Genomic DNA, 15,707 nt, shown 5'->3' with positions numbered 1-15,707 from the left:
TGTATGGGCAGCGGGGCAAGATGGATGGCCTGTCTTGTGTGTTTTGCAATTAAATTAGATAAATTTCCTTGGGAAAAAGAGAGTCCACACTAATAAGGAACAACTGATGACAAAATCAAATGTGTGGGAGGGGAATGAAGGGTAGGATCTTCATCCTGACCCTGATTTCCTACCCCCATCTGCTTTCCCCAGGGAGATTCTGCCTGAATGCCTTTAACATGATCTCCTTCTAATTATTTGGCATCATTTGAAAAACCTTTGAAAGGATGCCAACCATCAGTCAATTTTGCTTTTGACGCAGGCCTGAGGTATTAGTTAGGTGCTCGACACAAGATTCTTGGCCTGTGAAGTCTTTCTTTGACCTTTGGGGATAAAAGGAGGGCAGACCCTCTTAGGTCCTCTCAGGTTTGTTAGAATGCACATGCACACCAGCAATGGCTGTTTTCGCATCTTTGTAGAATTTGGCAGATTTGAAGGATACCCTGGATTTAGCCGTTGAAAGTTGATTCCATACATATGTCACTGAGTTTAAGACCCTGACAGGTGACATGATGGCCTCTGGCCAGAGGCAGGGACACTTGTTCAATGGATATTTTTAAAAACTTTTTTTCTGAATAGAGACAATAAAAGTTTGTCATGTAACATTCAAATGACAGAGACGTAAACAAATAATTTTACCCTCTAAAGATAACCACTGTTAACAGCTTGGTATGTATCATTTCAGGCACTTTCCTAATAATATCCAAATGCCTTATTATTTTAAACAAATGGAGTAACGCTATGCATGCTGTTTTATGCCTATCTTTTAAATTTAATAATATACCATGGGCACTTTTCTGGGGAAGTGAATACATATTTATCTCAGCCTTTTCAGCTCTTCTATGGCATTCCATCGTATGGTTGTACCATAATTTACTTACTGTTCCACTGCTGGTGAATACTGTAATGGCCTCCAATTTTTTGTTCCTGTAAACAATGTTTCTAAGAACATCTTGGTCCATATAGCTTTAGATGCTAATGAGATTAATTCTGCAGGATAACTTCCTAAAAGTGGAATTAAAATATTTATAACGATTATCAAATTGATAGGTTGTATGTGTTAAAAAGTTGCTTTTAAATTGTGTACTTCCTTCCAGTTTCACCAGCAATGTATGAAAGTGCTGTTTCTCCACACTCTGACATGGCAATTAGTCATTTCATTTAAGTTTAAACTGTCCATTCGCTCTTTGCTAGATGCTCAGACAAAACTGTCTCACTGTTGTAGTATTACTTGGATTAACAATAATATGGTGAGTTTTTCCACATAGAATATGTTTTTTATTCTCTATTCATATTCTTTTTCTATTTTCTATCAGTTGTCATCTTTTCCTTATTAATTCATATGTACTTTTTATTTATTATGTTTATGATAGAAGCTGAAAATAATATTCTAAGCATTTTATTTTTCAACTCTATCATGTGCTCTATCAGAAAGACATTACATATTTTTTTGGCAAAATCTATCAATCTTGCACTTTGCGATTTCTTATCTTTGTGTCCTGATAAGAAGTATGTCTTACACCTTCAGATGATAAGCATTTCCCCCTATATTTTCTTCAAGTAATTCTCTAGTTTTTAAGTGTTGAAATTCTTAGTAAATCATTACTTCATAAGAATAAAATAGATAAAAATCTAACTTATTGTTTTCCTCCAAATGGTTATTAATGGGCTCCACCTTATTTAATGAGTTCGTCCTCCTTTCCTTACTAAAATTAGATGCTATACCTAATAGTCACTAAATTCCCATGTGGTCATGGGTTTGTTTCTGCATCCTCTGTTCCACTAATCTATCCATATCAGTGTTACAATACCTTTAAAATATATTCGAATCTGATAGTACAGATTCCTTCCCATTATATTTAATTTTCAAAAATTTGTCAAGTATTCTAAGCATTTACTCTTTCAGAATAACTTTATTATCAATTTTTAAGGTTTGACTAAAATTGGAATTTTCAGAATTTAATTAACATAGTTTACTTTAAGAATTGTCATTTTCTTCTAAGGGCATTTCTCTGTCTTGAGTATGTTGTGAGAACCAATGGCTCTCCCCAAATGTATGTGTGAAAATGGTAGCCAAAAATAATGTAAAAATGTGGGTTTTGAGAAAGATAAAGTTAATGATTGGCTAGAAAATGACAGCTAAGTCAAAGCAATAGTGATATGGGAAAATGGAAAAGGGCATAGATGGAGGGAAGAAAGTACAGAGTGAGTGTGTCATGTGAGAGTGAGGAGAGAATGGAAGTGAGCATAGAAGGAGGAAAAGTGAGAAGTAAGAAACCAAGGAGAAGGATTCACTGAAGAGCAAGACAGGAACATTGACCTGTGGTGGCTGGGCAGGGAAGGGCTACAAGGGCTGGAGTGGATTCCTCAGTATCATTCGTGTTGTGTTGGTCTACACAGAACTTGTTGAGCGATAGCCAAGTGGCTCTGGGGATGCAAAACCAGTGCTGGAAGCTGAGCCTAGGAAGGCAGAGGTGAACGTGCAGTCCTTTTGCCTATGCCTTTGCTTGTCCAAAAAGAATGTTGAGTTCATTCAGCATAGGGAGAAAAAAGATTGATGGGGCAGGGTGGGGCAGGGTAATAGGGGCAAGTGAGAGGGCCCAGACAAGAGAATTGGAGGAGGAATTTAGATGGAGCCCTGCACAGGGATACAGGCCCGGTGCAGATCAGCCCGAACACTAAGGTCAAGGGCTTAGATAGGAACATTTCTGACTATGTGACTTTGTTAAGTCCCCCTCCCACCATCCACCCCTTTTTGCTTCCCTTTTCCTGGGGCCTGCTACAGGGCTATATGTGTGCTGCATAAGTTGCCCAATCTAGCTGTACTTAATTTGTGTGGTGGAGGCACTTGACCAAAGCTGGGCCATGTGCTCACTTCCCAAGGGGAGTTGGCATCGGGAGAGAGGGAGCAGATGGATATTTTTCAAAGTAACTGCATTTCAACATGTAAATGTCTGTGGTCTTGGTGACTTGTTCTTCAGCATGAGGACTGAGAGGCAGAGAAAAACAATCTACTTTAGGAAAGAATAAAACATACACAGAAAGAAGAGAGACCAATTTTCCCTTCCAGCCTGTTTTTGAGACCCAGCTGCATTCCACACTTTGAGCTTGCTAGAATACTCCAGAATTGACCCTTTTGTAAAAAAGCTGCCTCAGACTGAGTTTGTGTTATGTAAATTCCTAGAGGTCTTAAATAATACAGTGGCTAAGGATTATAGGGTGGCAAAGCTATGAATTTCCTTTTTAATAAAAATCCAGGATCTAGATTAACAGACTAAAACATCATTGGTAGAATTCCAGAAAGCAGGAATTCAACAGGTTAGATCTAGAAATAAAAGTTAGGGTTCTGCATTCAACTAGATCATGCTTGACAGCTGGGGCTGATGGGAAGAGCACTGGCTAGAGAAGAAGGCCAGGCCCAAGGCCATGGAACTCCATAGCCTTGAATGAGACCTGCTGGGCATCTATGGATAAAACAGGGCAATTGTGTCCGCTTTATGGTCCCAGCCACACAGAAATTTTCTGAGATGTGTGGTAGGGACCAGGTGCACTCAGTGGGCTGCGAAATACTATTTTCATGGAAGTCATTGCTGGACCTGCCTCGCAGAACCTGTATTATGATGCAGTGCTCTCTGGGGCAAAGTGCTTGTAAGCTCAGTAGCTGATGGATATGTGATAGTGTTCTATGGTGGGAAGTAGGGGTAGAGGCATATCGTAAGGCTGGGGTCCCCTGCAGGGCCTCTGGGTGGCATAACTCCAGAAGGTGCCATTCTTATACTAGTCAGTTGGAACGGTGCCCTCTGGTACACCACAAAGAACACCATGGGAATAAAACCCCCCAGAAGTGTGCGATGTGGCAGTCCTGGTCCCAGGGTCACATCTAAAGAGAATGAACTCCTATGCCTGGAGAGCTGGACATGGATAAATATAAAAACAACCTTCAACTGGAAGAATTTCTCTGGCAGCCTCATCACAGCTGTGTTGTCCAAGCCTTTGGGAAAAGGTGAAAACATTAGGAAAAGCATGGATCTGGCTGGTACTTGGAGGCATGCACCCCATAAACTGTGTCAGCACCCCATAAACATGCCACTTTTAATGACGAGTGCATGTCCGTTATTCACCACCATCATTTATTCTACCACAAAATCTCCCGGAACTTTGTTTCTAGAATTCCTTTTATCTTAACCATTAAACCAGCCTTGGGGAGATATTGAGGTCAGTAGTCCTAGACCTGAGTCATATCTCCCCCGACCTCACCTTAGGAGTAATCTAAATAGCGACAAAGGCTGTTGAGTAATACTAACAACCTTGTAGAAGGCTTCCTGACCAGACTGGAACATGCAGAAAGGCAGACCCATCAATAGTCCCGTAATAGTTTATGAACATTCACCCTGGAACAGGAATACTTTAAAACATCTGCTTTGATGGTAATTAACATATATAGGTGCCTGGAAGTAAGAGGGTACATTAAAAAGACATGCAAACCATGTGACACGTGGGGCACACAGCTGAAGATGCACATAAAACTTTGATGTGATGCCGGGGGAATGGTGTCAGGAAGGGGGTGGCAAAAATAACTTAAAACAAAGAAAAACCTATGAAATAAACTACATCCACCCTGATCCCTAAGGAAAAAGAACCCAGAAAGAAAAATGGAAAGTAATTTTTTTGTCAGTGGGGATCAAAGGGAATAACAAAAAGGATGGTCCCCCTGCTGAGTGGGAAACCCTGTCCCAGAGCGAACAGAGGTTTGTCCCATGAGCTTCTGAGTTTCTATCAAGGAAAATGGGTTTTAGACAGCGAGTCCCAAGAAGAGCTAGGCTGAAGGGGCACTGATGGTCGTGGGAGACCAGCAAGTCCACTCTCAGATAACTGAATGGATTGAGGTGCCCTGGCCCAGGCTGGTGACACCAGAGCACTCAGGGGGAAGATGATTTGCAATGTGAGGTGGAGATACTGGAACTAGCCAGCCACTTCTGAGAGCTCAGAGAGGACAGCAGAGGTGTCAAAGATGGGAGAACAATTCTGTCTTGGTTTAAAAAAAGAGAATTCTGACAAATACAGAAGACAAAGTTCGCTTTTCTTCTGTGTAATTTTGGAATGGATTCTAACACAACGTATGAGTCCCTTGAAGTAGAAAAGGGCTTGTTCATTAGGGAGCTACATGGATTCATAAGAATAGTTCATTTCAATGCAACCAACCCTTCTTTCCTCCCTCCTTTTCTTCCCCCCCCTTTTCTCTTTTTAAATTATTTATTTATTTCTTCCTCTCTCTCTTTTAAGTTAGAAGTTGGCCAAGAAAATCTGGAGATAAAGTGTGCTTACTTTCTTAAAATGCATTTAATATCTTGTGAATGAGATGGAAAAAAGAGAAATATATTTGCATATAATATATCATTAAATTGAAATATTATTATATAATCAGTATATTACACAAGGGAGGACCCAAAAACCCCAGAATTTATTTATAAAAAGTTGTGTATTTATTCTTACATGCTTAAACTTCAGTCACCTTCAAAGTACTCTCCATTTGATGCAATACACCTATTGAAACATTTTTTTCCTCTGCTCAAAACAGTTTTTGAACTTGTCGATTTTGATGCTTTTTAGTGCTTCTGCTGTTTTTTGTTTCACCTCTTCCACATCAGCAAAATGTTTCCCTCTGAGGACTTTTTTCACCTGGGGAAACAAAAAAAAGTCTCGGGGAGAGATGGGGTGAATAGGGAGGGTGGGGCATGGGGATCATGCTGGTTTTGGCCAAAAACTTTTGAACACTCTAAGACTGGTGTGGGCAGGTGCGCTCATAAATACCCTCATGAAATGAGCAAATATGTTGAAAGAGTCTTCAAAAAAAATTCACTGAAGCCAAACACAGCCTCTCACAACAATACCAGCTGGTACCCTGACACAGATGGGTTCCTAGAATACTCACCTAGCTGGGGAAGCCTGTACTACAAGGGACCTGCTCTCCAGAAGATAATTCTGTTTCTTTTTGGGTCCCCCCTTGTATTAACATGTGGCTATTGCCATAGGCTGAATGTTTGTGTCCCCTGCAAATCCATATTTTGAAATCTAATCCCCAACATGATGGTATTTGGAGGTGGGGCCTTTGGGAGCTGATTAGGTTGTGAGGGCAGAGCCCTCATGAATGGGATTGCTGCCTTTACAAAAGAGATTTAAGAGAGCTCCACTGTGTCTGCTGCCATTTGAGAACACAATGAGAAGACAGCTGCTTACAAACCAGGAAGCAGGTTCTCGCCAGACACTGAATCTTCCAATGCCATACCTTGGGCTTCCCAGCCTCCAGAACTATGAGGAATAAATGTTTAAGTCACCCAGTCTATGCTATTTTATTATAGCAGCCTGAATGGGTTAAGACATAAATATTATCATATAATAAGTATTATATAATATATTAGAATGTTATTGACAAAATATATGATAAAATTAACATACAATATTATATTTAATGTAAAATATTTCAAATATTTGAATAAGATGGAAAAAATTATAGTTAAGTGGGTAAAGAACTGCTTAAATGATTAATGTCAACTACAGGAAGTTGAATGGTAGAGTGTAGGATTTCTCAGAACCATCTGGGGAACTAATTAGAAGTACAAATTCCACCCACACCAGACCTATTGAATCACTGGGGGTAGGGCCTGGGAATCATCATTTTAAGCAGATCTCCAGATGATTCTCAAGCACACTCACAAGTGTGTATCTTTAGGCCTAACTTCTTCCCCAAGTTCCGGGCTTGTATACCCAACAACTTTTCCAACATACCACTTGAATGTCTAAGAGGAATCTCAAAAATAACTTGCCCCAAATAGAATTTTATCCCCCCAAACCTCCTCTTCTTTCAGTAAATGGTACTACTATCATCTAAATGCTTGGGCAAAATCTAGGACTCATTCCTCTTTCCCTTAAATCCTATATTGGCTTTTCCTCTGAAGGAAATCATGATTCTGCCACTTCTCACCATTGCTACCTCCACCAACCCTAGTTTAAATCCACATCATCTCTCCTCTGGGCTCCTGCAGTTATTAACCCCGGCCTTCCTGCCTCCACTTTTGCTCCCATTCCTTCTTCTTAGAGCAGCAGGTCTGATCTTTGTTACCCTTCAATAACATCTTACTACATGGACAGCTGATACCGTATGTCTTGCCTTGGCCTACAAGACCCCAATCTGGTTCCTGACTATCTCAGTTCATGGCTCACTCTCTAACTTCCCCTGTGCCAGCTGGCCAAGTTTGTTTCTGCCTCAGGGCCCTTGTGCTTGCTGAACTGCTCTGCACTTGACATGATAGCCTCTGTTTCATCATTAGGGCTTCACCTTAGGGATCATCTTTTCAGAGGAGCCTTCCGGACAGCCACAATTTGCCCTCTACCTCCTTACTGTTTTATTTTACTGTCTAAAATTCTTAATTATTTATTTATTTGCATAGTTGTTATCTGATTTCTCAAAAGAATATAAACTCCATGTGAACAGGAAATTTATGCCTAGAATATTGCTTAATACATCATAGGTTCTAAATAAATCTTTATTCATGAATGAACCACCAGTATACCTGAAGGAGGCTGGACTTTGCAATCAGACCCTGGTATAAATCTCTCCATGTTGGTTCACACTTCTAGCCTCAAACCCCTGAGCCTCTGAGGTAAAAACCTGGCTCCTCTGAGGCGCCTGCTGTCCTTCACACATTCACTGAAGACTTTATTTGCTTCCTAATCTCCTTCGTCTCCCCAAGGGCTAGTATGACCCTGGGGGACTTCACCGTGCACATGGTGGAACAGTCAGCACCGTAGCACCATCGTTCTCAACAGTGGCTGCATACTAAAACCATCAAGGAAGCTTTAAAACAATACCAGTGTTGAGGTCCCTACAATGGGGTACCTAGAAGAGTCAAATTCATAGAAGCAAAAAGTAGAACAGCAGTTGCCAGGGGGTAGGAGGAGAGAGAATGGGGAGTCAGTGCTCAGTACGGACAGAGTTTCTGCTGGGGCAGAGTTCTGATGGGCATGAAGGCTGCATGAAAATGCGACGCACTGAACTGTACTCGTTGTAAATGAAATGAAAAAACTTTATCTTATATATATTTTACAATTAACCCTCCCAACTGCCCAGACCCATCAGCCTTTCCAGAGTTAGGGCGTGGGTGTCAGCAACTTTGTAGAACTCCCAGGTGATGCAGCCAGGCCTCACAGCCACTGCGCTGCCAACAACTTGTCCCTACCTCTATGACTCCAACGTCTGACATCGGTCCTCCATTTCGGCCACTCCCTCCTAGGACCACCCCCTGGAGCCATGGCGCAGGGGTGGCAGCACGCGCTCACTGAGACTCGGATTTGTCCTCTGGCTGCTTGTTTCTGTCTTCCGTCTGTTCCACTTGCACCCCTGTGTCCCCTGTTCTTCAGTTTGTCCATTGTCACAATAAGCACTGACTGAGCGCAGTGCTGACAATGGCAGCACAAACTAAAAATACCTGTAATTCCGTAGATTCTATGATTCTACCTCCTTAACATCTCTGGACTTTTTTTTTTTTTTTTTCCCAAACTGACTCCATTTTCATGGCTGTGGCTCTGCTATAGGCCCTCCCTCCTGGTTATACTGTAACAATCTCCTCACTGTTCTCCTGGCCTCCAAACTCCCTTCGCCCAAATCCATTCCCAATGAAAGCACAAAGGTCCTCATGGCACTTTCTTGCTTGTAATTCTTTAATAACTTTATAAAATATCTTTAAGATCTAACTTCTGACTTTCTCCCTTGCCTCTTTTTTTCTTAACCTAAGTAGGCAACCGTAAAAAGATTACTACTTTTTTATTGTGGTAAAATATACCTATAAAATTTACCATCTTAGTCACTTGTAAGTATACAGTCCAGTGCTGTTAAGCACAGTCTCATTGCTGTGCAACCACCTACCTCCAGAACTGTTTCATTTTCCCAAATTGAAACTCTGTGCCCCCTAAAGACTAACTCCCCATTCCCTGTCCCTCTCGTCCCTGGCAACCACCATCTACTTTCTGTCCGTGAATTTGACTATTGGAAGTACCGCATGTGAGGGGAGTCATACAGCATTGGTCTCTTTGTGTCTGACTTATTTAGACAGCATAATGCCCTCAAGATTTATCCGTATTGTATCATGGGCCAGAGCTTCCTTCCTTTTTAAGGCTGAACAATATTCCATTTTGATTCTTTTTCTCCAGAATTTTAAAGATATTATTTTGTTGGCTTCTAGCTGCAGCACTGTTGATATGTTTGATGGTTTCATTTGATCCTTGAATAATATGGTTCAAAATTTTTCTCTAATACATTGAGAACTGCTCTTCCTTCGGTATTTTGAAATTGCTCCTTGGTGTGGGTCTTATTATTTGTCCTGCCTGGCTTCTCATACACCTGTTCTTTGTGAAGGGCTAGTCACTTTAGCTCTGGAAAGTGACTTTTTTTGATAATATTTCCCACTTTATTTTCATCTTTTTCCAGTTCTTTAGTTTGTTAGATATTTGATTAAAGCTTTCTTCTATACTCATCTTTTTCCTACCTATACCATTGTCTTTTCGTTTATTCATTCATCTGTTGGTGGACACTTGCCTTGCTTCTGCCTTATAACTATTGTAAATAATGCTGCTATGAACATAAGCGTCCAATGTCTGTTGTGAGTCCTTGTTTTCTATTTTTTCGAGTGTGTACCCAGAAGTAGAATTGCTGGGTTCTATGATAATTCTATGTTTAATTAGTTGAGGAAATGCCATGGTGTTTTCCACAGTGGCTGCTTCATTTTACATTCCCACCAGCAATGCACAAGGGTTCTGATTTCTTCACATCCTCACCAAAACTTGTTATTTTTGTTGTTGTTGGTAGTGGTGTTTTATACTATCTATCCTAGTGGTATGAATGTAGGTAGTTTTTAAGACCTAGTTGGTGTTGGGCAAAAAGAATTTGTGTGGGACCATTCTGTGGAGTTGTACAGCTTTCTCCAGAAGGTCTCAGTGGTCTAGGTGTAGGGACAGAGAGAACCACTGGTTTGATTAGTGGATAATATGTAATCATTTAAGAAGCATTTATTCTGGAAAAGACTAATATTTTTCTTAGCAACTACTAGGGTAGAGATTCACCTATTTTGTAGCGAAGTAGAGTGGGAAGACAGTAGTAGAAATACACTGTAGTTTCCCTTATACATTATTTGTAGCTGACACTACATGAATTTATGGTTAAGTTTAACCCCAGAACTGTACAGTAGCATAATGATTATATTGATGGGTCAGTTTCCTCTGAGAGCTCAGTTCTTCCCCCTCTTTCCTTTTTCGTCTTGAAGAACTTCTGATCAACCCCCCTTTGGCTCTTGTTAAGGAGAAGTACTGAAGCCAGGTGGCATCCATGGGCGTTGGTAGTTTCTACCGAGCAGATTAGACCAGAGCCGACTTCTTCTAGAGACAGCAGGGGTCTTCTTACTCCTCCTGCCTCAGAGACCGCTGCTTTGCTCCGCATGTGACGGGGCTGAGGTATGATAGTGAGACTGATAAAAACCCTACAGGGCCCTTGTGCTGCAGCATATCTGGTGCCGCGTCCAGGTCAGGGAAGAAGAATTGTGGTGAACTCCCTGTGCTGCTCGACTGCACGTGGGCTCTGATCTGGAAAAGACAGTCTCCGTGGGAATTTATGAAGTGAAATGGTCCCAAAAGGGCAAATGGAAGGACAAAGAGTCTGGAAATCCTATATGGAACAGTTGAAGGGACAAGTGGTATTTGGCTTGGAGAGGAAAAGGCCAGTGGGATTGGAAGGAAGGGAATGAGCTGTAAGGAATGTCTTCAGGCCTTTAGGGGACCATGGTGTACAAGAAAATATATTTATTAAGTGTTGCTCCAGAAGGTAGTATTGGAACAAATGACTAAAAGTCACAGGAAAATATTTTGACTCTGTTTAAAGAGATCACTTTGGAGATAAGCACAAGAAAAGAAAAAGCTGCCCTAAGAGGTTTCTGACCCCTGAAACTATTAAAGGCGAGACTAACGGACTCATGGCAACAAATGAGGTTTTAACACTCCTGAGACGAGGAGAGTCTGTGACAGTCCTAACCCACTGATACCAGGGGGAAGTGGTTAAACACTGTCAGCCTTAACTTCTGCTACTAGGGAAGTGGGTGGGTTCAGTGGTGCTGCACAGTTCCTACCTAATGAAGGGAGCCCATTTTCATCTTTTATTTCAAGCAAGATGTGACCTTTCTCAAACAAAAGAAACCCCAGGCATATAGTTTATGACACAGCAGACAGAGAATGTTGAGGCTAGAGCCAGAGGTTGCTGGCCTATAGAGTAGAACCAGATGGTAAAACAAACAAACAAACCGACAAACAAAAATCAATAACAACAAAAACCCAACAACAGCAGCAGCAGCCCTGGAGGAGTCAGGCTGGGGGGCCTGGCTGCCGCTTTCAGCAGAACCTTCTATGCAAATCATCTGAGAAGACCTCGGTATCTAAAGGTTGTGCTTCACCAGAGTGCATGAGTTTACGTGAAGATTTAGCAACTGTGGCCCTCCTGGAAGCGCGATGTGAACTTGGCTGTGTGGAAGGTGTGTTCAGAGCTTGGTGGGATGCCGAAAAGGACCACATATAACAGTCTTCTGGGAATACCTGCAGACTTTTTTTGGAGGAAGACCCATATACTGCAGAGTCTCTTCATTGCTTGTTGCAGAAACATTAATAACAAAACTTGATTAAGTAAAGGAACACAGGTTTTTTGGCTGGTTTGTTTTTACATATTTGGGAAGGTAGGGAAGCACTTATGGGAATTTCTAACATTAGTGTTAATTTCTTTTAACCCAGAATTGGAATTCAGTTTAGCAATTCTCCTTTTTACCACTCATCAAGTCTGAGATTTATTGGGCCCCAGTTTAGGCAGAGGGATGGCCCATGCTGCCTACCCTTTGTAAACCTTTATTGACAAGCTTTGCCCTGATGCCTCTGAGTGCCTTGTTACAAGATGATACTGAAGGGGGAATGGGACTAATTACCTGTGGGTTTGCTTGAGTGAGCTGGCACACTTCTATTTTTCTCTCCCCTTCCTAGGTCCCAAAACCACTAATGAAGCTATAAAAGGAAATATGATGTGTTGATGACTATTTTCAATGGTATATGGAAAGAAAAAACAAACAAAAAACCCAACCAAACGAAAAACCCTTTATTTTTCTGAGCTCTTACAGATATTTTGTCCCTGCTGATTGTTAATTACTGTCAGATAACACTTTGGGTGATTAATTGACCTTTCTCAGCCAAAACAATAAAGGCCATTTTACTAATACAGCAGACAGCTGACAGCACATTTTGTCGCACTGCTATTTCTATCACTGGGTGACTCTTTACCTTGCCCCCCCTCTCTGGAATTCTGGCCACACCTTCCTGAGAAATAATTCTACAAACACGTCCTCCACCTCATCATGGATCCTTACCCGAAGGCTTCAAATCTATTTGCAGATACTATTCTTGGAAGTCATTAAGACAGATTGTATTACTGGGAAGATGAGTTGTTAATTTAGTAAGTGAAGGAAACTTTGGAACAATGCACAAGCATAAGACTTTATCTTTATTCTCATTTCTACAATTTTTCTGAGCAGCAGTTCACCTCTACTTTAAGCTGGGCATAGCAGGCATGTTAGAGCCTGGGTCTATTTTCCTGGTGCTGCTAATATCTCATATGGAGCGGTTTCTATATGCAAAATGCTGTAAGAGATGAAGCTGTGAACCACATTGATTTGACCTTTCTGGAGCTCACCACGTAGCCATGAGGACTTTCTTCAGGTTTCCCAGGGTCCTTGCTTAGGCAGCCCACATTCTGACACATGGCTTCTCTTGTTGGGTAACTTCCTTATCAGAAAGCAGGTAACTCCCTGCATTTAGCTCCTGCCCCAGCCTTTCTCCTGAGCTCCCTATTTCCAACTGCTTCCCAGCTCTCCAGTGGAAAAATGCCTAACACGCAACTGCCTGTGTTCCCTTCAAATTCACTCTTTCTCTTGATTACATTACCTCAGTAATTGGTGCCTCTAGTCCCCTAGAGTCACTTGGATGTATGAGGCCACCCTCTACTTCAATGCCCATTTGGACTTATCCCCTAGTCTTCTCATTTCTAACAACCCTCCACTGCTGCTATTACTGCTTTCTTTCATCCTTTCCCACCCTCCATTATTTCTCACCTTGACTTTTGCAACAACTCTTAACAGACTTCTTAATCTAGTCTCTGACTCCTCTGATCTAGTAGTTTTCACCTTGCCTGTGGAAGAGAGGTCTCTGAATGGAAAAATCTAATTCCATTACTTTGTGGCTCTTTAAAATTCTTCAGTGATTGTGGATAAAGCAAAAATTTCTTAACAGGGCATAGGAAATGCATCCCGACCTGTCCCGTGCCTGTCATGCATGTGGAACTTTCTGCCTGTCTGTCTTTGGACTCTGTGCCCGGCTCTCAGTGCCTTACTTTTCTACAGCCCCATTCTCCACTGCCCACCTTCCATGCCCATCCTTCCTCTCCCATCCCCACTGCCCTGCTACATACCTTTCTCATGCACAGTCACGTAAAGTATGGTTTCCCCTATGAGCATTTTCTGAGTCCCAGTGTCGATTTTGCTTGTTACTGTGTTCTGCTCCACCCTGGACTTGCTTCCAGCACAACACCCTAACAGCACATAATCTTTTTGTCGAAGGTCTGACTTTGTCAACATCTCTAAAGCCCATTATGGTAGGGTATTACTCGTAGGTTTATCCCCAGTGCTCAGCACAGTACCTGCACCCAGTGTGTTCAATTAACACATTGTTATAGAGTAAATAGTGGATTAATACCATCTTACAGGGGCAGCTTTAGGGAAAATCTTGAATAGTAATGGTTCTTCTTATTCTTTTTGACATCTCTTTCTTGCATCAGAACCTAGGTATTTAATGCTTTTCTGCCAATTACATATTATTTCTTCACTTCCTGCCCTACATGCTGTGATAGTAGCTGAAAACAAATAAAGAAAAAATTCTAACTATATAGAAATAGGTATCAGAAAATTAAATGTTTTATTTTAAAAGATACCATTGATATGATATCTTTAAAAAAATGTAGGCTATAAAAACAAGGAAGCAAACAAACGAACAACAAAAAACTTGAAATGGGTTTGTCACATGATGAAAATTCATCCTCTCTAGGGAAGCAGAAGTTAGACCATCTTGCTTCACTGCTTCTTGCACTCTGCCACGTTTTGATCCTTGGTTGAGTCATAGTCTGGACCATTTTCCTCATCTTCTTCTTCCCCTTCCTTATCTGCTTCTTCACCGTCATCATCATCATCATCATCATCATCATTATCATCTTCAATTGCTTCTCCAGTAAAGTATAACACCGATCTTAGGCTTGTATGTTCACATAAAAAGTGGCCAATTTCAAAGTCTCCAGCAAGGATGGCTTCAGCATCATCATCCAGATCTCCACTCTCAGGAACTCATCCTGTATGTCTTTGTCAACACTTCATTTGTGAAATATTCATTGGGTTCAAAGTGAATTTCTAAAACAAAGTCCGTAGGCTGGCCAGCATCTGAGAACTTCACTTTAATATCTTTCAAGTGCTTCGGAATAGGTTCATCATGTTTCTGAACCATATCACTGAGCAAGTCAACATTCCCAAAAGCAGTCACCAAAAATTCAGGAATTCATTTTGGGTCTTTTTTTTTTTTAATCTCTTTTCTCTTCTTCAATCTTGGTCTTTTCTTTCAGCACCTCCAAAATTTCATTTTTCTCATCTGGTTTCCATTCACATTCTTCTGTAGGTTCATAAATTGCATTAATAATCTTGAATCACTTATCAAATAAAGGCTGATAGAGAACAGTGTACTTTCTTTCAAGATCATGAACTTCCTCATAAAACTTGGCTTCTATCTGTGCACATTTAACTTGAAGGTTTTGGAGAGCATTCACTGGTCTTTTAACTACCCTAGGTGAGCTTTCAATGCATCCTGCTGGTGTTTCGGTCAGACCATCAAGGCTTTCTTGGAGGGCTGTACGAATCTGAAGATTTTGCATCATCTGACATGCTTTGATTTTTGTCTCTTCAGCAGTTTTTTCTTCTTTTACTTCTTCAACATCATCCAAATCTTGATCAAATTCAGACTGTTCCTTGTTGTCAACATCTGCCATGTTGTAGGGACTCCAAATATCAATGGCTAGCACAGGAACCAGGCAGTGGGATCACTGACTGGATGAGGTATCTTAATTCAAAGGTGTTGTGGACTGAATATTTGCATCTCTCCCCCCATCCCCAAATTCATATATTAAAGTCTTAACTTCCAATGTGATGGTATTTGTAGTTGAGATCTTTGGAAGGTAATTAGGGTTAGATGAGATCATGAAGGTCGGGCCCTCATGTTGAGATTAGTGCCCTTATAAGAAGAGATGCTAGACAGTTCTTCTACCATTACCCTGTGCATGTGAGCACACAGTGAGATGCCCTCCACCTACGAGCCAAGAGAACAAGCCTCAGAATGAAACCACCTTGCTGGTACTTTGATCTTGGATTTGCCAATCTCTAGAAACGTGATACATAAAATTATCTTGTTTAAGCCACCTGGTATATGGTATTTCATTATGGCAGCCTGAAAAAACTAAAACAAAAGGGAATATTTTAATGGTATAACATCGTGTATTA

At 41.1% G+C, this 15,707-nt stretch overlaps 1 pseudogene; it reads right to left on the bottom strand.

The window, feature by feature from the left end:
• Positions 1-14,240: 14,240 nt before the first annotated feature.
• LOC112305743 (nucleosome assembly protein 1-like 1) lies at positions 14,241-15,217 on the bottom strand (annotated as a pseudogene).
• Between the last annotated feature and the right edge of the window lie 490 nt (positions 15,218-15,707).

Source organism: Desmodus rotundus, chromosome 2, assembly GCF_022682495.2.
Source record: "Desmodus rotundus isolate HL8 chromosome 2, HLdesRot8A.1, whole genome shotgun sequence".
Lineage (NCBI taxonomy): Eukaryota > Metazoa > Chordata > Mammalia > Chiroptera > Phyllostomidae > Desmodus > Desmodus rotundus.
Note: the sequence above shows the minus strand (reverse complement) of the source record. Positions and strands in the feature narration are given on the sequence as shown.